Below are 24,297 nucleotides of genomic sequence, written 5' to 3' on the forward strand. Positions count from 1 at the left end.
AATAAACAAAAGAGGCAGGCAGCCCTGGAGAAACTGCTGGATTTGGTGAAGCCGGTGGTCCCCACGGCAACCATCCCCTATTTAAAAACCAAAATTGGTGGCCTGAGGAGCACTTATCTAAGGGAGCGCAAGAAGGTCACGGATTCCCAGAGATCTGGAGCTGCAGCAGATGACGTTTATGTCCCCAGGCTGTGGTACTATGAGAGGCTGCGATTTCTGTCAGACCAGACTGGAGTCAGGGAATCCCTTTCCACTCTTCCTTCCACTCTTCCTTCCACCCCAGCTGAGACTTCCGATGTCCAACCTGGGACTTCCAGCCAGAAAGACGTGGAGGAGCCCAGATGGAGTCTGGTATAGCATTGTTCTACAGATTTCTGGTCAAGAAATAAATGATCTTTACTAGATGTCATTATTGATCACTAATTGCTGATTTAATAAAGTGTTTTACATATCAATAGACAGTAGTGGGCAAAAATATTTGGGACAAGAATTAAAAATGCTGGGCTCAGAATGATCATCAGTTATATTTCTTAACATTCAATTTGCAACAGTCATGAGGTGACAATTGTGTGTGATTGATTAATCAAAAACTCAAACTATGTCTCTTTTTCATACACAGGAAGACCTCAGCCAGGACGAGGCTCTGGAATGTGGCACACAGGAGGAGGCTGTGGAATGTGGCAGCCAGGAGGAGGCGGGGGTTAGTGGCTGCCAGGAGGAGGCAGGGATAATTGGCAGCCAGGAGAAGCCTGGGACCAGTCGGAGCCTGACAGAATCGCAGGTTCCTCCCCTCCGCCTTCCATACAAAAGACCCAGGAAGGGGACTCACATGCAGGATTCAGCACTTAGGCTCATTCAGGAGGCTTCAGCGTCCCTCAGAGCCTTACCCACTACTGAAGAGGCCTTTGCCTGCATGGCTGCCACCAAACTGAAGGGCATGCAGGAGGGTCAACGCCTCATGTGTGAGAAACTTATTTATAAAGTCCTAACTAAGGGGGTGAGTGGCAAAATCACACCCAAGACCGACGTGATTGAGTTGGACCATCCTCCTCCTGCTGCCACAACTCCACCACCACAGCCACAGCGTGGAAGGAAGCGTGGAAGGAAGACCAGAGAGTGATAGCCCTGGGTTCAGTCTGGTCTGGCAAAGATGCAGGCTCTTGTATGACCACAGCCTGGGGACACAGATGTCATCTGCTGCTTTCAGGATCTCTGGGACTTCTGGACCAGACTGCACTCCCTTAGATATGAACTCCTCAGGCCACCAATTTTGCAGTAAAATAATTGATGTGTGCCCTGGGGGCCAAAGGCTTCACCAATTTCAGCTGTTTCTCCAGTGTTGCCTCCCTCTTTGTTTGGTTATGAGCCCTTAATAAAGGCATTTTTGGTTCAATTATACTCGCCTATGTGTGTTTTCCTTCAAAAAGGACAGTTTGTTGGTGAGGAGGCAGGTAAATTTCAAAAATACTATGTGAAATTAACAAGAGACACCAACACCAAACAATCTCATTTAGGTTAAATAATACAAGATATCAATGGTGTTGTGGTAACTTGACACACAAAACACACCCAAAAATATTCTTTATTAAAAAGCAAACAAAATTAGAAAAAAAAAACAGCCTTGAAAATTTACAATTAAAAACAAACAAAAAAAAATGGTCAGATGTGACAAATCAAAATATATTGAGGGAATCACAATAAATAATAAAGAAAGAAGTTTGTGAGAAGTCTGTGTGAATATAAGCAGCAAAACTACTTCATTCTTCTCACATTATAAAGAAGAAGAGAGTGCGCTGTATTAAACCATTTTTTACATTGCAGCGTGACAAAAGTGCTCTATCCATTCCGAATGCTAATTTTACCAGACCAAGCTGTTCCGTCTCGGAATTTCTTCTGAGCATGCATGGCACTTTGTGCGTCGGAACTGGCCACACGCGGTCGGAATTGACGCAATCGGATTTTGTTGTCGGAAAATTTTATAGCCTGCTCTAAAACTTTGTGTGTCGGAAAATCTGATGGAAAATGTCCGATGGAGCCCACACACGGTTGGAATGTCCGACAACACGCTACGATCGGACATTTTCCATCGGAAAGTCCGACCGTGTGTACGGGGCATAAGAGGGGAGGACTAGGACTAGGAGCAATTTTGGCTTTTTATTTCTAGAACTGATAAAATATACATTTTCTTTGAAGACGATGGATGGAGGCTGTATTAGCACCACTTAGTGGAAGGGCATTGTTGTATTTTAAGATAAGGTAAAGTGTTTTTTTTCCCAATTAAAGCACCTTTAGTTTAACTGGGAAGTGGGACTGTGGGGTGGGTGAGTTGCTTTTGGGCCCTCCCCACGGGGTTGGGCTCTCTGAGTGTCCCCCCTTAACCGGATGTCCACCTGGGGTTGCCATTCATGGGTATACAGGGTTAATGCAAACAATAAATGCATGCATTATTAATTTTGTTTTTTTTGTTTACATTGTTACCCTTGTATACAAAGATACTGATGGCTCCTGAAGAAGTGGACTTTGTACAAGAAACGAGTTGAGCCACAACATAACAGTACCTTTGGATTGGATATACTCTGACATCAAAATCTTTTGTAAACAAAATGTGTGCTTTTATGATACTTTATATAAAAAGTGGATTTGTTTCTATATATACACTACAGCATGTTGCATTTGTAATAAATGTTGTATTTTTATGTAAATGTTGTGCCTCAAAAGTCCTATCATTGTAAAAGTATTCCAGATTTATAATCTTGTCAGGGATGTGACACTTAAGATGGTTTTTTTGATCCATGACACAGACTCCTTCCAGGCTTTATAATCCTCTTATTCACAATGTATGTCACTGAGGGTAAGGGAAGTCAGACAAATCCATAATCAATGTATACAGTGGATTATTTTATATAAGACTGGCAGAGATATCATGCCAGTATAATGAAATATGTGGGGGGTCCGTGGCCTGTAGCTCTGCACTGCTAAGTGTTTCTGCCCATTCACAATGGACAGTAAGCTATCTAGCAAATGGTAGCATTGTGCATTTTAGCTCAGCATTCAGTGCAGCACTTTATAGTCAACCTCTCCAACTTTAGAAGAAACACATCCACTATGAATACAAGAGAGAGAGAGTAACAATGATTTAAATGAAAAGAAATGAGAAGACTACAGTTTTTAACTCCACCTATGCTGCTTGGAGCCAGAACCATGACACAAAGAAAGATGTCATGTTGCTGAAAAATTGTTATGTCCACAGAAATGAAGATGTTTTATGTTATTAGAGAAATGTCATCTAAGTAGTTGGCTGTGCAGTCTGTCTTGTGGTGCAACATCCAACCAGAGACTGCCAGATGCTCTGTAAAGAGCATAGAACAACTCAAGATCCTTGAAAAAATATGTAGGCTCCAAGAAAAAAAAGCTCCAGACCAAGGGATATGCTGCAGGAAAATCTGCCACAGTAGCCAAAAGTTTACTTTTGTCACATGATCCCATGCTATGAGTCCAAAAAAAATTACAAATATGAAACACAATACTTGCTGTCATAAAAAACAAAATAGAGTTATTGGCAAAGCGAGGGATTCACTTTCTCAATAGTGTCATCAAAGAAAAGGAAAGTGGATGAAAAAGATCAGAGGTGAAGTACACGGTTAATGAAAATTTTAGCTGTTTTAAAGCACTTCAGACTGGGATTTTTTTGCTTAGTATTACATGTTTTAGAGTGAAAAATATTAAATACAGGTTAGTACAAAGCCATTTAAATGGCCTGGCAAATCACTAAAATAACTTCCACTTACTGTCAATTACTTGACTCAGCAGCATACCATCAGTCTACAAACAAACTGTAGTCTCTTTACTGAGTGCCAGTGGTCAACATGATGTATCTAGAAATAGACAACTATTGTCATTAGGGGAGTTACCTGATCCTGGCACCTAGGGCACATGTCATATTCAACCTATAATAAAAATGTATAGAAAAAAAAAAAAAAAAAAAACGTAATTACACGGCCATCAAAGTACACTAATAATTAGATGTTTAAAAATGAAATTACCTGGGGAATGATTAGGACACCAACAAGGCATCTATCTACCATCCCCTATATGATGTGCTGGGAAAATAAAACTCCATTAAAAAAATAAATAACATACATACGTAACAAATGAAAATTACAATCATCAATATTGATGTAAAAATTGCAAAATAAATCACTCATAGGAAAGATTTATAACATAAACCCTCATTCCAATCAGGTGCTCACCGGCCCTATGCATATACATCTAACAAGTTTCACGTCTAAAGATGGGGATGTCAAAAAATCTTCATTGCTATAGTTTTCATGTATTCAGTTCAGGGCCAAAAAGGAAATTTGAAAAGGTATCAAAATGATTCTTTAACCCTACATGTAAACTAAATGACGTGGGTCATTTCCCTTCTCCAGTGAGATAAATGTGGTAAAATATATGATGCCTCAATTTACATTTAGCCTTACCCACATCAGAAGCATCTCAATGTCTCAAAAAGATGATGCCAGTAGTATGATACAAAACATAGTACCGAGGCTTGAGCATAGACCCATTGGGCAAGATTGTTTTATCTTCCCTAACTCTTATGCCCTGTACACACGGTTGGATTTTCCGACGGAAAATGTGCGATCGGAGTTTGTTGTCGGAAATTCCGACCATGTGTGGGCTCCATCGGACTTTTTCCATTGGATTTTCGACACACAAAGTTTGAGAGCAGGCTATAAAATTTTCTGACAACAAAATCCAATCGCGTCAATTCTGACCGTGTGTGGCCAATTCCGACGCACAAAGTGCCACGCATGCTCAGAATAAATTCCGAGCCGGAACTGCTCGGTCTGGTAAAATTAGTTTTCTAAATGGATATAGCACTTTCGTCAGGCTGCAATGTTTTAACACACTCTGTTCTTCTTTATAACGCTAGAAGAATGAAGTATTTTTGCTGCTCATATTCACACAGACTTCTCACAAACCTATTTATTTATTATTTCTGTTGATTTCATCAATATAATATTTGTATTTGTCACATCTGACTCAAATTTTTTTTTTTTTTTTTGGTTAGTATTTTTTTTCAAGCCTGATCTTTTTATTTTTTTTAACTCCAGAATATTTTTGTGTGTGTTTTGTGTGTCAAATTACAACAACACCATTATTATCTTGTATTATTTAATCTCAAGGAGATTGTTTGGTGTTGGTGTCTCTTGTTAATTTCACATTGTAGTTTTGAAATGTACCTGCCTCCTCACCAACAAACTGTCCTTTTTGAAGGAAAACACACATAGGCGAGTATAATTGAAACAAAAAATCCTTTATTAAGGGATATGAACCAAACAAAGAGGGAGGCAACGCTGGAGAAACAGCAGAAATTGTCGAAGTTTTTGGCCCCCAGGGAAGACATCAATTATTTCCAACCAAAATTGGTGGCCTGAGGAGTCCATATCTAAGGGAGTACAATCTGGTTCAGAAGTTCAAGAGATCCTGAACAGCAGCAGATGACATCTGTGTCCCCAGGCTGTGGTCATACAAGAGCCTGCATCTTTTGTCAGACCAGACTGAACCCAGGTCATCACTCTCTGGTCTTCCTTCCACGCTTCCTTCCATACTGTGTCTGTGGTGGTGGAGTTGTGGCAGGAGGAGGAGGAGGAGGATGATGTAACTTACACAGGTGGGTATTGGGTGTGATTTCACCCCTCACTCCCTTAGTTAAGGCTTTATAAAGAAGGTCCTCACACATGAGGAATAATCTAAATAACCACGCTCAGGATTGAATTGTTAAACTACTGAAAGTAAGATAATAAACTTTATATAATATCCACAAATTAAAATATTAGAAATCAAATAAAAATTAAGCTTGAGTGATAATGTCAGAGAAAAAAGTCCCAAAACCAAATCATTGGTGCATGAAAAATTGAAAAAAAAAAAAAAAGACAATAAATGTCATAGAACTGTGTGTATAAAAAATGTTGATAGCAAAGACAAAAATTCCTGAAGCGAAATCAATGTTCACACGGTGATAAAAATATCATCAACACACACCCAGTGAGGAATCCACCACCTGTAAAATTAAGTGCTTACCAGAGGCAAGCTATTTATCAGCTTGTAAGGAATATCCACTCATTAGGGAACACCACATTCGATCTCCTCACAGAGAGAGGCAGACAGGAACCCTCCATCCAATGTATCCATGTATTCAGCAGAGAGGACCCTGAGGGATAAAAAATGAATTGTCCATAGTGTAAATCCGCATATAATATTTATTAAAAAAGAATATATCCACTTACATCAAGGAGTGCAGATAAAAACATGAACCGAAGATAAAAGCATCCGGCCGGCCTGCATGCGCCCGTTCGAGACAAGATAGAAACGATGACGTCAGTGCATCAGCCTTCCGACGTATGTTTCGTCCTAATGGACGTCATCATGGGAACACATGATGACGTCTATTAGGACAAAACGTATGTCAGAAGGCTGACGCACTGACGTCATCATTTCTATCTTGTCTCGAATGGGCGCATGCAGGCCGGCTGGCTGCTTTTACACCCCATAGGGGATGGTTGCCTTGGGGACCACCGGCTTCACCAACTCCAGCAGTTTTTCCAGCGCTGCCTGCCTCTTTTGTTTATTGTTGTATTGGGGGTGTTTGATCTTCCACAGACAGGGCAGCTCCCTGAATTTGTCTATGAACAGGGGGAGGAAGTTGTGGTCATTGAAGCCATCCATTTTATCTGCAATGCACAAGACAAACCCTAATGTCAGGCTAAAGTCTCCTAATCTTGTCCCAATATAGGCCTCAATCTAGAAGCAGTATAGGCCCAAGTTTAAATCTTACCTTCGTTATCACGATCGGTGCCTCAGATTTTCCTTCCTCCGCTCACAGATCACCATGGGGTGTAATAGGGACTTGGAAAACATCCAGAAAAACATCAATGATGTTAAAAACAAAATGAAGAACATCATTGATGTTTTAGGGAGAGTTTAAAACCCCTCAAAATCCCTAATGTAGTTGACTTTTTTTCCCCAAAAAATTGTGGCACCTTTTTTTACATAGCGTCAAAAAGCCAAATTTTGAAGATGCACACAGTGTGTCAACATGTGTTGTCTGCCATCACGGGAGATCAATGTAGGCGTTTTGGGGGTGCAACCCCTTCCTCAATAATAAAGTAGCTGAGAAGAAGGAGTTGCACCCCCAAAACACGTCCCTTGATCCCCCATGATGGCAGGTAGCACATGTTGACATTCGGCAATTTGTGTGCATCTTCAAAATTTGGCTTTTCCAGGGGTGACTTCACCCCATCTGAACGCAATATCAAACACAGTTTATAAATACTCATGTCTGATATTGCCTTCAATTTTGAACAAAGTTGAACTTTGTAAGTTCCAGATTTGTGTATTTCTTGTTGGTTTGAAAAATGCCTGTTTTACCTTAAATGGACATTTCTACTTTTATTAATGTGACCCAAAAAAAGTTATACAACAAACATGTTGGTTTGTTTTAAAAACCTTTTATAAATGCACATTTGATTGTGCTTGTATTAAAAAGATTGATAATCAAGAATGTGTGGATTATATTTTCAATGCTCCAAAACTTTTGTTTTGGTAAAATTGGTGTTTTCTATGTCAATGGGGGTTATTTCCCAAGGGCAAATCCACTTTGCACTACAAGTGCAGTTTCAGTGCAGTCTCAAGTGCACTTGTAGTGCAAAGTGTCTTTGCCTTTAGTAAATAACACCCAACAGTGCTTTCTAATGTTACACAATTTTCAGGACTCCCCAAATTTATGTCAGGGTCAGCTAAAAGAAACACAAGCAGTAAATGTCACCAAATATTTTAGTAGTTAAAATCATTTTTTTATTTAAAAAAATCTCAGACATTGTCTGGCATATTGATGGCCCCCTACCCGCAAAGTATTCAAGGTATCTTAGACGGACCTCGTGGGCACTCGGGGGGGGCAAGCCAGGACAGCCAGATTCAAGCGCCGTCAGGGTTGGTTCATTTACATGAATTCCGGCCTCAGGACCAACTGAGGCAGCATAGTTGGCAGAATTTCGCCTTAAAAAGTTGTGGAGAACACAGCACGCCAGAATGATATGATTCAGTTTATACTCTGCCATGTGTATGGGTGTAAGAAATAGGCAGAACCGGCTGGTCATGATTCCAGTGGTGTTCTCCACCACTCTTCTGGCTCTGGCCAGCCGGTAATTAAAAACCCTCTGGTCTGGGGTGAGGGTCCTCATTGGGAATGGCCGCATAAGATGGTCCCCCAGCGCAAACGCTTCATCCGCAACTAAGACGAATGGGAGTCCTTCCACATTGTCTTCTGGAGGTGGCAAGTCCAAGATGCCATTCTGGAGATGCCTGTAGAATTCGGTCTGGGCGATGACTCCACCATCTGACATCCGGCCATTCTTCCCCACGTCCACATACAGGAACTCATAAGTAGCCGACACCACTGCCAACATCACAATTCTATTGAACCCTTTATAGTTGTAATAGTATGACCCCGAGTTGGGTGGTGGGATGATGTGGACGTGTTTCCCATCAATTGCCCCTCTGCAGTTAGCAAAGTCCCACCGCTGGGCAAAGTGGGAGGCCACAGTCTGCCATTCCTGTGGGTTGGAAGGAAACTGTTGAGTCAAACAAGAAAAATAAATTAATCATTTTGCACATAAACATGGAAAGCAGATTAGACACAAACATTCTTGGCCAACATTTATAACATTTATTTTAAGGAGTATTTAAAGACAATGGTATAAGGTCCACCTATCAGATCCCCCCCCTCTCATGGACCATTTTTTAAATTTTATGGGGGGATGTTTTGGACAGGTAACCCTCTCCACTTCATTGAGAGATGAATGTCTAAATAATGTGGATTACTTTGGTCAGCCCCTCCTTACTTACATTATTGTCAGCCCACTGGACAGGTAAGAAGTGTCATAATACAAAGAGGTAAATACACACTGTACACATTTTAGCACATTTTTACATTCTGCTATTACCTATCAAGATAATAATTGGATACACACAATTTAAACAGTACCATTTGAAAGTATTCAGGGAGGCCCTTGCACTACATGCTTTGGGGAACTCATCCATAATTCTGACCACTAAAGAGGTGGGTATATTGTGTATGGGTTTGGCAAAGTCAGCAGATAGGTGATTGGTATCAGCTGAGTTAGCAGTTGGGGGGAGGAAGGGTTCCAAAAGATTTTGGGAGACCAACAAAAAAAAGCCTCTGGCACTCTGTTTGAATTTAAAGCACAAATCACAATTTTACACATTTTAGGGGGTATTTAGGGTAAAGCACTACTATGGAGCTGACAAAATGCATTGTTAAGTGACTACACAAGGTGAATATAGGCCAGGAGAGCATGCTGGGGAGGTAAGTGAAGGCAAATATGCATGAAGGACAAAAAAAATTACATAAACAGGGCGGCACAGTGATGTAGTGGGTAGCACTCTCGCCCAGCAGTAAGAAGGTTCGCTGGTTCGAATCCCGACCACGACACTACCTGCCTGGAGTTTGCATGTTCTCCCTGTGTCTGCGTGGGTTTCCTCCGGGTACTCCGGTTTCCTCCCACACTCCAAAGACATGCTGGTAGGTTAATTGGATCCTGTCTAAATTGGCCCTAGTATGTATGAATGTGAGTTAGGGACCTTAGATTGTAAGCTCCTTGAGGGTGTAGGGACTGATGTGAATCTATAATGTATATGTAAAGTGCTGCGTAAATTGACGGCGCTATATAAGTACCTGAAATAAATAAATAAATAAATAAATAAATAAATAAATAAATAAAAATCCAGCATGCATGAGGACAAAGGGGACATTTACAGCATATTACAATCATGGTGATTAGGGAATGATGAAAGAAATATAATACATTAGTAAACATTAAATACAATAAAATGTGATGTTAAAGGATACAAATCTTACCTGCCTGCTAATATAAGGGGTCAGCAAAGCCAAAAAACGGTGAAATACGGGGTCCGTCATCTGGAGAAAGTTCCTGAAATCATCAGGATTATTCTCACGGATATCACGGAGCAAAGGCATATGACAGAACTGGTCACGCTGGAGCAACCAATTCTTGGTCCATGAACTCCTCCCCACCCTGTTCATGGACTGGGCTTGTGTCAAGGTAAGGACCCCAACACCAAGCCCCCGCACAGCACGAACTCTACGAGGAGTACGTATATGCAACATGGCTAGAAAACGGTCGGCTGCTCAGAACAAAGTAACAGAACGCACTGAAGAACAGCAAGGCCTGTGAAGAGCGACCTGAAAATCAGTAACGAACGAACACAATGACAAGTCAATTGTACTTGCTGCACGCACTGAAGACCAGATACAAACCCACAAGCACAAACTGAACAGCAGAAAACGATCTGAAAGCCACGAGTCTGAAAAAGCGCAAATCGTCTCTCACCAAACTTTTACTAACACGAGATTAACAAAAGGAGCCCAAAGGGTGCCGCGCTTGGTTCTGAACTGCCCTTTTATAGTCTCGTTGTACGTGGTGTATGTGACCGCGTTCTTGGCGATCGGAAATTCCGGCAACTTTGTGCGACCGTGTGTATGCAAAACAAGTTTGAGCCAACATCCTTCGGAAAAAATCCATGGATTTTGTTGTCGGAATGTCCGATCAATGTCCGATCATGTGTACGGGGCAATAGACTTTGGCTTGACTAGTTCAATGAATTTGTATCAATCTATCTTGATTGAATAGACCTAGGTTGCCTAAAAACAAATTCTGGTCTCTCTTTAATAAGTACCAATATTTATTGAGAATCACCATAACAACCTGATGAGGGCAAAACATATTTAGTGATAATATGGATAGAACATTCCTCCTTCAATATTTTGAAATTAACTTTTTGAATACAAGTCTATAATTCACCTCCATTACAAAGCTGTTTTTCAATTTTTAGTACTTTGATACTTTGACTGACTATTTAAATTACCCGGTCATGTAACATTGCATTCAAATGAATTTTATATTTTTTTTTTTAGATAGATAGAGCTTTCTTTAGGTAATATTTCATCACCACTGGGGTTTTATTTATTTTTTTTCCAAATTGTTGTTTATTGTGAATAAAAGTCATGGTACACAATAGCGATACAGAATGAAAACATACAAGGATTAATACAATGTTGTGGTATAGAGTAAGTGATACAATAAGCTCCATTTTTGTATTATAAACTTTGATGAACTTTTATACTTCGGAACTGAAGTATGGTATAACAGTAAGAAATCATAAACGAGTATTGAACAGTCGAACAGGGGCATCTATGCCTTGAATTAGTGTATTGAGTACATTTTTGTTACTGGGGTTCTGTTAGGTCTCATTATGTTTAATAACGTAGCCTAATGATGTATTCCAACGAGCTTGTCTAAGTTACTACAAGCCGTTCTGTTCCCTAATAGATAGACTTTTTAATAATGTGGGTTAAGATCAGGGGTCTTCAGGGATTATGGCTACAATTGAGAATGTGTATAGACTCGTTCAGTCTGAAGCTAAACTGATGTTTGTTTATCTGGGCTCGATGGGTTATCTGTATATAGAAGTTCGCTGATGATTGAGCATTACTTCTAAATGGGTTAATGTGTGGTAGGATTGCGGTCACCGGACCACTAGCAATCCTTTGAGGGGTTAGTTAGAAAGGCATAAAATATGTAGATTGGGAAATGGAGATTGTGGGTTTGGGAAGAATAGTTCCAAGGAGAAGGTGTAGGGTGTGTTGGTGAGAATGGGAACGTCATCCCTAGCAACATGTAGCAATCCCGTAGGTGGGGGAGGGTAGTAAAGAAGGGAATGATAGAGGGAATAGCGAGGTTGGGGGAGTTAGTTTGATAAAGTAGGTATTAATGTTTCCTCCTCCGACTGGGCCACGAAAGCCAGCGTAAGTCCTTAGGACATTAGACCAGCATATTTGTCTGTGGTTTGGAAATGTTGCCAGCAAGACCAGATATTCCTGAATTTGGAGGGCGTATCTTTGGCTTGATGGACCAGTTCCTCCATTTCTGCTATTTTAGTTATTCGTTTGAGCCAACCAGCTATAGTGGGGGGTTTGGAGGACTTCCAGACAGTCAGAATGCACATTTTAGCAGCGTTTATCAGGTGTAGAGCAAGAGAGCGATGGTAGTCCTTTTTTGGGATGGAGGAATGGTGTAGCAGCATTTGGGCTGGAGAGAATTCAATTTGGTATGTGGTAATGTCAGTGGTAATGCGATGGACCTCTTTCCAGAAAGGTTGAATGGATGGGCAGGACCACCATATGTGGATAAGGGAACCTTCTCCCTCTGAGCATCTCCAACAAGTGGAGGGGATATTGGGGGAAATTTTGTGAAGTTTAAGCTGAGTCTTGTACCACCTAGAGAATACTTTGAAACCATTTTCTTGCGCCGACATATTGATTGATCCTTCGTGGATATAGGAGTATATATTTTCCCACTCTTCTTCTGATAGGTTTATCGATAATTCTCTTTCCCAACTGCGGGTGGCTATGTTAGATTTAGGATTGTGTTCAGAGAAAAGGAGAGCGTATATATCTGAGATCACATGTCTTTGCGGTTCCGTTTTGGTACACAGTAGTTCAAAAGGTGTGAGTTGTCTGGAATATTCGGAGCTTTTGTGCGGGTGGTTAAGAAAGTGACGTATTTGAAAGTATGTCCATAATGGGAAGGGACGTCCAGACGTATGTGTAGGTAAGTTAGGAATGTTTAGAAAGGTTTGTCCGGAGAAGAAATGTTCTGCCCGTAAAGCCGTGTGGGGCCAGTAGTCTGTAAGGAATGTAGCCGATAGACCCGATGGGAAATCTGGATTGTTTCGGATTGGTGTCATTGGGCCTGGTGTGGAGGAAATGTGATGTTTACGGCACGCTATTCTGAAGGAACTGAGCGTGGTGGAGATCAAGGGATGTTGATTGCATGTCAGGAGGACCTTTAACGAGGAGATCCAAGGTAGTTGTCGGATAGGTATTGAGGAAAATTCGTTTTCAATTTGTGTCCAGGCTTTCGTGTGGGAGTGGACGTTCCAGTCAACAATTCTGGACAATTGGCAAGCCCAGTGGTATTTGGTAATGTCTGGGAGAGCTATACGTCCTTTCAGTTTGGGTAGGGTTAGCCTATCAAAGCTGAGTCTAGGGCGGTCCTTGCCCCACATGAAGTCGTTACATGCCTTGCAGTATGAGGTAAAGAAGGCTTTCGGTAATTTAATGGGGATTGTTTGCAAAACATATAATATTCTTGGTAGAATGTAAATTTTAATAATTGATGCCCTCCCAAACCAAGAGAACATTCCTGACGACCAGAACTTTAGGTCCTTTTGAATATGTTGGAGGATTGGCAGATAGTTTCTGGAGTATAGGTCAGATAGGCGAGCCGGTAGGTGGATCCCAAGATATGTAATCGCATCTCGGTTCCATCTGAAGGGGAAGTTAGATTGACAGGTTATAAGGGTCTCCTTCTGTACGGAAATATTCAGGGCTTCCGATTTTGCAAAGTTAATTTGTAGGTTAGTCAATGAGTTAAATGTGGCAAAGTCCTTAAGTAAGTTGGGTAATGTAATGTGTGAATCTGTCTAGAATAAGAGGATGTCGTCCGCGAAGGCGGACAGTTTGTATGTGTTGTTGGAGACTGACACTCCTTTGATGTCCGGATTGGACCTTAGTCGCTGGAGAAGTGGTTCCAGCGTGAGGACAAATATTAAGGGTGAAAGCGGACATCCCTGGCGGGTCCCGTTTGATATGGAGAAGGCACTCGACAGGTGGCCATTGACACGGACCTTTGCGGTTGGGGAGGCATAAAGGGCCATTATAAATTGTAACATGCGGTCTCGTATTCCAATCATTTTGAGTACTTCAGACATATAGTCCCATGCCACCCTTTTGAATGCCTTCTCCACATCCAGAGATAGAAAAAACCCTTGTTGTTGGGTGGAGGTTAACCATTTGTGTAAATTGATTGCCTTGGTCGTGTTGTCTCTCGCCTCTCTACCAGGTATAAAGCCCACCTGGTCTAGTGAGATGAGTTTGGGTAGTAGGGGCAAGAGACGGTTAGCCAAGACCTTGGCGTAAATTTTGAGGTCAACATTTAATAAGGATATTGGTCGATAATTAGATACCGTAGCTGTGTCTTTGCTTGGCTTAGGAATTACAGCTATGTGTGCTGTCAGCAGGTCTCGAGGTGGGGGGTTGTAAGAAGATAGGGAGTTGAACGCAGTCAGGAAGTGTGGTTTGAGGGTTTCAATGAATGTTTTGTAATATCCTGTCGTCAAACCATCGGGCCCAGGACTTTTGCCTGGTTTCAGTTGTTTGAGTACCATGTTTATTTCTGCGGATGAGATAGGTTGTTCTAAGTCAGTAGCTGCTTCAATAGATAGGGGTTCAGGACTGTATTGCGTGAGGAAGTCTCTGATGGATTTTGTTCTTTGAGTGTTATCTGTCTGTGGGTTTGTGGGGTGTAGATTGTATAACTGAGTGTAATAGTGTACAAACTGATCTGCTATTTGGTCGTTTGATACTATTTTTTGCCCTTTAGCGTCTGTTATTGAGTGGATCATTGTGGATGCTTTCTTGGTTCGGAGAGCTCTTGCTAAGATTTTACCGGACTTATTGCCATAGTCATAGAATACTTTTTGGGAGATTATATAATTTCGTTTCGTTTGCTTGTTTAGAGCTTCTAGAAGGTCAGTCCTGGCTTGGAGTAGTTCTGGAAGGGATGTTAGTGCTTGGGAATTTTTATGGGCTCTTTCCAGTGCTTGAATACGGGAAGTCAGTTTAGTAATGTGTGCCTGTTGGTCTTTTCTTCGTTTCGCCGAGATTGCTATTAGTTCCCCCCGGATGGTACTTTTATGAGCCTCCCATCGCATCATGGGTGAAACACCAGGGGAGTCATTTTCCTGGAAGTATAGCGAGAGGCGTTTGTGTATGTCAGTTGTTATGGTTGTGTCTGTAAGGAGCGAGGGGTCCAGGCGCCAAATTAGGGATCTGGGAGGGGCATCTGTGAATTCAAGGGTCATGGATATAGGGTGGTGATCCGAGAGAAACAAGGGATCAATGGTGGCTTTGATTAACATCAGCAGGTCCCTTTGTGATAGGAATAAGTAGTCAAGTCTAGAGTATCGGTTATTTGGAGCCGAGTAAAATGTGAAATCTTTATCATTCGGGTGAAGTGTACGTCATGAGCCATGTAGTGACAGTGCCTTTAGTTGTGTTTTAATGGCTCGTAACGCACTATAAGGCATAGCTGAGGTACCTGCCGAGGTATCGTGTAGGGTGTTCAGAGGGACGTTGAAATCCCCTCCTAGGACAAGAAGGCCTTCCTGGAACGAAGAGAGTTTTTGTAGAGTGGATTTGAAGAAGGGGACCTGTTTTGTGTTGGGTGCGTATATATTGGCGAGGGTGATATGTTTACCAAATAGCGTGCCTTTCACAAAAAGGTAGCGCGCGTCCTCATCTGCGTAGGTGTCTTTGATTTGAAACGGGCAGTTTTTTGCGAGTAGAATAGAGACTCCTTTGGTTTTTGTTGAGTGGTTAGTTGCGTGAAAGAAGGTCGGGAATCGATAGAGAGTTTTGGGATGGAGTCTGTTCTGAAATGGGTCTCTTGAAGACAATGTCCGCATTATTTTTTTGTAAAGAAAGAAGTAATTGAGAGCGTTTTTCTGGTAGGTTAAGGCTTCGTACATTTAGGGATATTATTTTGATTGTTTTATGTTTGGTGCGCGACATTTGCGGCCTAATGTTGGGATAGTTCAGGTCTTGGAGTGTTAGCGAACAGAGAGATGAGGTTGTTGTATTGGTATGGTGGCCCATCGGAGGAGGAGGGATGGAGTAGGGAGATGGGAACTAGAGAACAGAAAATTTGTGTCCTATGTAGAGAGGTTTTGGTACAGGATAGGGGGGTAGAACGAGGAGAGAGGTTAGGGGAAAAAGTTGTGTATGTTTGTCAATCTCAATCGGGGGGCGTCTTTGGACGCGGATATTGAGGTGTGCCCGATTGGGAGGTGATCGTTTCCGGTGAGTAGCGAGAACCTGCTCGCTAGTCCGCGTGGAGTATATACCTGTGTTCAGGTATATCCGGAGTGTGTCATTGGCGATAGGCAATATCAGATGTATATATATATCGAAATTTATAAAGTGAAACGTCACTGAGGGGGGGGGGGCAGCTGTAGTCAGTCATAAGAGGTGAGGGTCGAAGAGGAGTTGCTATCCGCTGGACAGAGAGGGATGTGATATAAGCAAGATGAAGAGGTCAGGGAGGGTAGCAGACTAGTGATGGGGTTAACCCGGAAGCCGTAAGGTTAGGTGGTCGAGATATAGAGTGCATGTGAAAGAATGGTCTGAGAGAGGGAGGTATTTCATGCATGGGGTAGAGCATATAGGTTGGAGTGGGATTGTACTCTGTGTGATCAGTTAGTATACCCAGTAGGTGTGTGAGTAAATTTTATTTTTATTTTTATTTTTGTATTATTTTTTTTTTTTTTTTAATTTTTCACCCCTATATGCCCCCAATCAACTGAAAAAAAGAAAAAAAAAGAGGGGATTGCAGACTACATAAAGCGTTTATCAACAAGATGTAATAATAAGTCCTAAGCAACCCTTAACAACAGCTAGGAACTAATGGTGTGTGCGAAACAAGACACAACAGACTGGTATCTCATGTAAGATTTGCGTTCATCGTTATCCTACCTAATAGGATTTGATATAGTTTTCACCTTGTTCGTGAGGTAAGCGAGTCAGGGTCCTGTGCCATGTCCTGCTGTGGGTCAGAAAATGTGTAGGGTATCTGAAGCTGAGTAAGCCTGTTGTCCTTTCGGTTATTGGAGGGATAAGAACTGGATTAAAAAGTTTGAGGCAGGAGTGTGTGTGATCCAGTTATCAAGCGTGCCATGCGTTCCATAGGGTTTGTTACTTCTAACTGGAAGAGTTATGGGCCTGTTGGGTATCCGTCAGTTATCTGATCATGGGGATACTAGATGTTGGCAGATGGGGGTGTAGCATGTGTCGTAAATGTGTGTTGGGGTCTTCAAGTTGTAGTGTCTGCCTGGCGTAGCACTATAAACATGGAATGTTTTTGAAGATAGTATCCATTTAGAACGAGAGCAGCATCTGGGGAGTCGCTCTGTTTAAATGAATAGAATTTTTCCCTTTCCCTTTGCAAGGGAAAAAGAAAAGGGGAGTTCAATTCTGCTGGGGTACATTTTGTAAGTTGGAATCGGTTGGCTCCTCAGCCACCCTTGTAGATTAATGTCATGGGATGGGAAGAGAAGAGAACCCCCTGCAAAAGTGGGAGGCGTCTGAAAGAAGTTAGAAACACAGGGGGAAGTCCGTATGTAACATAAGGGTGTAATCCCATTTGCATGTAAGTGGCTCAGCTGAGGATGTGGGTGTTAAGTACCCTTCAGAGCAGCCCCCTCAGCGCCGGGATGTTGGTATATTTGAGTAAGCAAGTATCGGTGGAACAGGGGACACATTATGTCTGAACCTTAATCTGGGTACCCCAGCGTCTATTCCTGAGGAATGCAGTGAGTCGTATAGTATCATAGATAGTGATGATCCGCAGGGGTCCAACCTCCCTGACTGTAAACCAGGGGGTGGATGGGCATGAGTAGATATTGGGACTAGTGCCACATTTAGGCGTGTAGTCTCTCATGTCGAGAGCTGTTTGTGTGGAGACAACCAATGACAACTGGTCATTATGTGCAGGATCAGAAATGCATATGTCTGTCCGCGAGGACTGTTACAGCCTGCAGAGGGGTGTTGATATATTATGTAACGAGTTTGTATAGACCCGCGGATCATCACCCCTACCACCACTTATTATGCACATCTAGATCATTAACGGAAAAGTAAAACGTCATGCGAGAGAAAAAAAAAAAACTATTTTTGTAAAATAAAAAACAAAAACACACCCCAGTCTCCCCTTCCTCCACCCTTGAGCAAGGGGGGGCAGGGGGTAAGGATAAGGAAGGATACACGTTGAGCACAGCTTTGTCTATAGTAAATGGCCTGTGAAGTGCAGGAGGATATGTCCGTTATCTTCTTAACGTCCATTAGCTCCTGAGAAATAGAGATTGTTGGACTGTTCCGTTCTTTCGTGTGTGGCAGAAGTGCATAAGTCTGCATCATGTTCTACGGGGAAGGGCTTACCGTAAAAGTCTTGTAAACTTTTTGTGTGTCATGGTAGGCAGGGATGAAATCTTAGGATGTAGGGGTGATATGTTGATAGTGTATGGGGTGAGCGAGTCATTACAATAATCCGGAGGACCTTTGAAGATAGTAGTTGAAACCTGGAGGATTGAAGGGTAACTGCGTGTTGAGTCAGCTGGGTATTTCAAGAGCTATCACTTAGCGGTCTCGACACGCTCTCCTGGATTGTGGGGCTTTCGATGGGCTGGAGCCGTGGTTCGGTCTTGGCGCTGGATGAAGCGGTCGAGTCTCAGACGGGGAGCGCTGTCTTCTGTAGCGGTGAGTCTGGGTTTCCATGGGTTCGCTGTGTGGTGGGATGTTTCTTGAGGCCGGGGGACGGAACTCCGCGTACCACTCGGGCACTTCTGTGAAGGGTATGTCTAGGGTTTCACAGAAATGCCTCAGATCCTCTGGCACTCTGAGGAGTGCGGAGCGGCCTTGTGACGAAGCTGACAGGCAGAAGGGGAACTTCCACCTGTATGAAATCCCCTTGGTACGCAGGACTTCCAGAAGAGGGTGCAGTTCTCTTCGACGTTGCAGCGTTATAGTAGAGAGGTCTTGGAACAGACGAATGGCCGCACCATTATGTGAAATCTGTGCATGGGTGCGGGCTTTTCGTAGAATGTCCTCTTTTAGCTGGTAGTCGATTATGTTGCAGATCACATCCCTAGGTGGGTCTGAATCTCTACCCCGTGGACGAAGGGCACGGTGGATTCGTTCCATACCTATTGGAGTGGTGGGGGGCTTTTCCAGGAGGTTGTCAAATAAGCAGGTCACTTCTGCTTGCAGCTGGTCTGCTTCTATTGTTTCGGGTAGGCCTCGTACACAGAGATTATGGCGTCTGCCGCGGTTGTCTAAATCTTCCATGTGGCGATTCAGGTCCCGTAGCTGCAGGGTATGAGTGTCCAGGACCTGACAGGTTCGTCTTAGCACATTAGAGTGGGTTGTGGTTGTCTTTTCCACGTCTTGAACCCTGCCTGCAATCGATTGGATGACGATCCTGAGGTCCATGATTGCGGCTGTCAGTGCCGCCGTGAGGGTGTTTTTAATGTCAGTAGCCACGGAATGGAGATCGTGCAGGCTGGGGTGTGAGTGCGGTGTGAGGATTACCGCTCCATTGTCTGGGGAGGGGTTGGTTCCTGCCGTCTGGCCTGATGTCTGAGGTGAGCCTCGTGTGGGCGCCATGTTGCCGGATTGTGACTGGAACATTTCTGGAATATTCTGGCTAATCCTGCCAGTTAATTCCCGGGGCGATCTGGAGCGGGAAGCGGAGGAGCTGCGGGAAGAAGTTCCCATGGTTCTCGGGTGTGCAGGCGAGCAGTAAACCTCTGTTTCAGTCAGATTATCCCCTCTGTCAGCGGGACCGTAGAATTCAAGCTGCCATCTTCTCCAGAGGTCAGGCCATGCCCCCCTTTATTTTTTTATTATATAAAGGAAAAGGACATAAAATGTTGGAAATGAAACTGTTTCCCTCACATTCTGTTAAAATGAAAATACCAGGACAGTATGAACACCCCCAAAATGATACCTTTTTGTAAAGTAAATGCTTTAAAGTGATATAATTTTTTTTGTAATTCTAGTAAATAAAAAGCATGCCGGCATTGAGAGGGATTAAATCATAGAGCTTGGTAGCAATGCACTAGATACAGCACACACAGGTCATACACAAAGGATGGAGATGGGAAGGGGGTTAAAGTACAGATCATAAACAGTAGAAGGATGGAGTTGAAAGGCTTATTTCCGGCATACTTGGTCCGGCGGACCAGAGTCCGCCGGACAATCCGATCGTGTGTAGGCTTCGGCAGACTTTTTTTCCCCAAAAGTCCGCCGGACCTAGATTTGAAACATGTTTTAAATCTTTCCATCCAACTCAGTTCCTGACGGAAAGTCCGTTCGTCTGTATGCTGGTCCAACGGAAAGCCCGCTCGTCTGTATGCTGGTCCGATGGACCAGATGCGAAGCAAGGGCAGGGTATTGCATCTCGCGCTTGCTGCAATAGGAAAAACAAATTTTCCTATTGTGGCGAGCGCGGGGCATACCAGGCCCTTAGGTCTGGTATGGATTTTAAAGGGAACCCCCTACGCCGAAAAAACAGCGTGGGGTCCCCCCTAAAATCCATACCAGACCCCGATCCGAGCACGCAGTCCGGCCGGTCAGGAAAGGGACAGCACCGGGTGATGTTGACCATGCCCCCTAAAACGTCACAGTCCCAGCATGCCCAGGGACTGTGACAGCATAAGGGGGCGGGGTCTCCGCCTATATAAGTCACAGTGGAGCGCTCAGAGAGCAGTCCAGCCGGAGAGACCGTTGTGTCAACATCTGGAGAAGAGAAGAGGGAAAAAGCCAAGAAGACAAGAAGCCAGAAGTCCGGGCCTCCGCTGGCAAAAGAGCGGCATGAAGACAGTGGAGGAGCCAGCAAAAGAACTGGAACTCCAGGAGAAGAGGCCAGAGAGAGCGAAGAAGAACCAACCGGATGCCGAGAGAAGAGGAACCGGAGGGTCCCCCGAAGCCGGAGGAAGACCCCCCCGGAGCTGTCTAATAAATTATTTTAAAAACCTGTGTAGTGTGTTTTATTATTGACACTTTTTCCCTAGGTGAATGGGTAGGGGTACCATGTACCCCATACTCATTCACATAGGGTGGGGGGCCGGGATCTGGGGGCCCTCTTATTATAGGGGCTCCCAGATTCCGATAAGCCCCCCCCCGCTCACAGACCCCGACAACCAATGGCCAGGGTTGTCGGGAAGAGGCCCTTGTCCTCATCAACATGGGGACAAGGTGCTTTGGGGTGGGGGGCCCCGTAGGGTGTCCCCCCTCCCCCAAAGCACCCACCCCCCATGTTGAGGGCATGGGGCCTGGTACAGTTCAGGAGAGGGGGCACTCGCTCATCCCCACCCCCTTTCCTGACCGGCTGGGCTGCGTGCTCGGATCGGGGTCTAGTATGGATTTTAGGGGGGACCCCACGCCATTTTTTCGGCGTAGGGGGTTCCTTTTATAATCCATACCAGACTTAAGGGCCTGGTATGTCCTGCGACGGGGCTCACAAGGTGTCAAACTCACCGATAAAAGCAGCGAGATTGACTTCCTTTTCTAGTCCCGTCGTACCTGAGTCATGTTCAAAATGAACAGACTTGTCCGTGTGTGGGCAAGTCCGTTCATTCTGAAAGTCCGCCCTAACTCTGGCGAAAGTCCGTCGGAAAGATGGCCGGACTTAGCCTGCCGGAAAGTCCTGTCGTGTGTAGGCAAGTCTGTCCATTCAGGTAGTCCGACAGAAAGTCCGGCGGAAAGACCGTCGGACCAAGTCTGCTGGAAAGTCCGCTTGTGTGTACGAGGCATAAGAGTTCAGATGTGTGGGATAGATGAGCTGAAGAGCTGAATGGTTAATATACAGGTCACATACAGGGTAACAATGGACTTGAGATGTGTAGGGAATAAAGGGGTGGGAAATTAAAAAAAAAAGTATTTGAACTCTTCTTTGAATGGATCACAACAATCTCATGGTACAGAACCTTTTGGATTCATTCTGCACTCACTAACTGTGAACTGAGCTGCACTAGGACAGCTCAAAGTAATAATAACTATAAGCACATATACAGCATACAGTAATCGGAATTAATCAGGTTAGCCAGGCGTATAGTCCATGGCTAAAGTATTGGCAGTCCTGGGGTTAATTAGGATCTGACAGTTCAGAGCATGTAAAGTGAGTTGGTGGAGCAGTGGATCTAGGAGGCGGCTGCTGTCCTCAGAGAGCTGGCTCTGTGGTATGCAAGAGAGGGTGAAGAAAGGAAGCACCACCTGAGTGCAGTATTAGTAGTGTCAGAGAAGACCAGCCAGTACTCAAGATGGCCGAAGGAGAAGTCGACCTGTGACCTCAGCCTGTCAGGGAAGACCAGGGAGTACTCAAGATGGCCGATGGAGAAGTTGACCTGTGACCTCAGCCTCTGCCAGAACACCTTCAGTGCACCTGTGTGCACATTACCAAGAGGCTATTTAAACTTGGTCTGTGCTTGCATCCAGTGCTGTCCATTCTACAGCGTTCCCGTATGTTCTTGCCTGCTTTACCTGTGATACCTGCACCTGTTTACCGACCCGGCTTGCCTCTGACTCTGCTACCTGCTGCCTGCATCTGACCCGGCTTGTTCTGACTCCGCATCGGCCTGCTCCTTCTACTACCACGTTGCCAGCCCATTGCCGACCCTGCCTGCATCCAGACTATGCTCCTGCCTCTGCTTCTGCTCCTGACGTTCCCGCCAGTGTTTGACCTGGCCTGCCTGACCTGCATCTTCCGCTCATTGGAGAACCCTGCTCCAGCACTGTGCCACCTGCCGTTGTTCTACATTACAGTGAAGACGAACTGTTTGGCACTTGTGCGACTCTGCACTTCTGCTCCTCCTGTCTACTCTATCAGGGGGCCAGAATCAGAGGAGCAAGAGAGTCCGTTCCCTGCATATCAGGCTCTACCATCAGGTACGTGACAGTAACGGACCCTCTCCTATGGATGAACTTTGCCAGCACCTGGCCGGCTTGGCACAAGCCGTCAAAGACCTACAGCAGGGCTACACTCAGCTAGAGGGACACCTACAGACCCTGACGGGCGCTGCAACTCCGCAGGGTCCACCTTTAGCATCAGCCTCCTCTCAGGGATGATCTTCTGCTCCTGCCATGGTCATGCTCCCACCTGAGCCCAGGGTACCTACCCCAGACCGGTTCCTGGGTGAACGCAGCAAGTTTAGAGCGTTTCGGAACGCATGTGAACTGTATTTTGCCCTTTAACCCCGCACATTCTCCTTAGAAGCTACCAAGGTCGGCTTTGTAATCTCCCTGCTACAAGGGGAGCCACAGTCCTGGGCCCACCGCCTTCTGGAACAGAAGGCCGAATGCTTATCCAACTTAACCTCTTTCTTCAGTGCCATGGCCCAGCTGTACAAAGATCCTCAGCAGATAGCTTCAGCCATAGCGGCCCTTCATGCACTTCAACAGGGTCATAGGGCGGTGAAAGACTACGTCTCTGAATTTCGATGATGGGCATTTGACACGAACTGGAACGACGCCGCCCTACGATACCAATTTCGTATGGGCCTCTCCGAACCACTCAAAGATGAGTTAGCGTGGGTAGGGGTTCCCCCTACCTTAGAAACCCTGATTGAGCTATCCATCCAGATCGATCGCCAGCTGAGAGAACGAAGACTAGAGAGAGCATCCACTCCATCCCGTCCAGTGTGGATGTTACCTCGGGTACCCAGCTCGTCCTATCCCGCTCCACCTGCTCCAGCCACTCCGGCTCCTGAAGCCCCGGAAGCTATGCAACTCAGCCTGCTGCGGCCCTCTCTTATTGTTGAAGAACGACAACACTGCCCGTTGCCGACCCTGCCTGCATCCAGACTACGCTCCTGCCTCCGTTTCTGCTCCTGACGTTCCCGCCAGTGTTTGACCCGGCCTGCCTGACCTGCATCTTCCGCTCATTGGAGAACCCTGCTCCAGCACCGTGCCACCTGCCGCTGTTCTAAATTACAGTGAAGATGAACTGTTTGGCACTTGTGCGACTCTGCACTTCTGCTCCTCCTGTCTACTCTATCAGGGGGCCAGAATCAGAGGAGCAAGAGAGGCCATTCCCTGCATAACAGGCTCTACCGTCAGGTACGTGACAAGTAGGTACGTTTAATGACACATAATAAAAAACACTTACAAGAGAGACATGAATAAAAAGCTCATCTGTAGATGGGCAATCCTGGTGAGTTGATCAGAATCCCAAAACTATACCTCTCACAAGTGTACAGATAGAGATAGCGGCGCTAATATGAATTGTGTAAAATAATGGGTCAGAGCAGCATAATGCCTATGACCCTCTACTTATACATAAAAATAATAATAGTGTCATGAAAAATATTATTTTATCATGAAAATAAATTTCTTTAACACCCAGTGAAAAGTATCACTATAAATAATAAATTACAAGAAATTAATGAATAAGTTCAACAGTTGTTTTTCAATCTTCTTGTGTGAAAAATCTTCTACTCTTCCACCACACCACCATGATAGTGACACCACTCCCTCTGAAGAGCGCACTCACCAGATTGTATAGCCTCCCACTCTCGTGT

The sequence above is a fragment of the Aquarana catesbeiana genome, linkage group LG07, assembly GCF_042186555.1.
Source record: "Aquarana catesbeiana isolate 2022-GZ linkage group LG07, ASM4218655v1, whole genome shotgun sequence".
NCBI classification, from domain to species: Eukaryota; Metazoa; Chordata; class Amphibia; order Anura; family Ranidae; genus Aquarana; species Aquarana catesbeiana.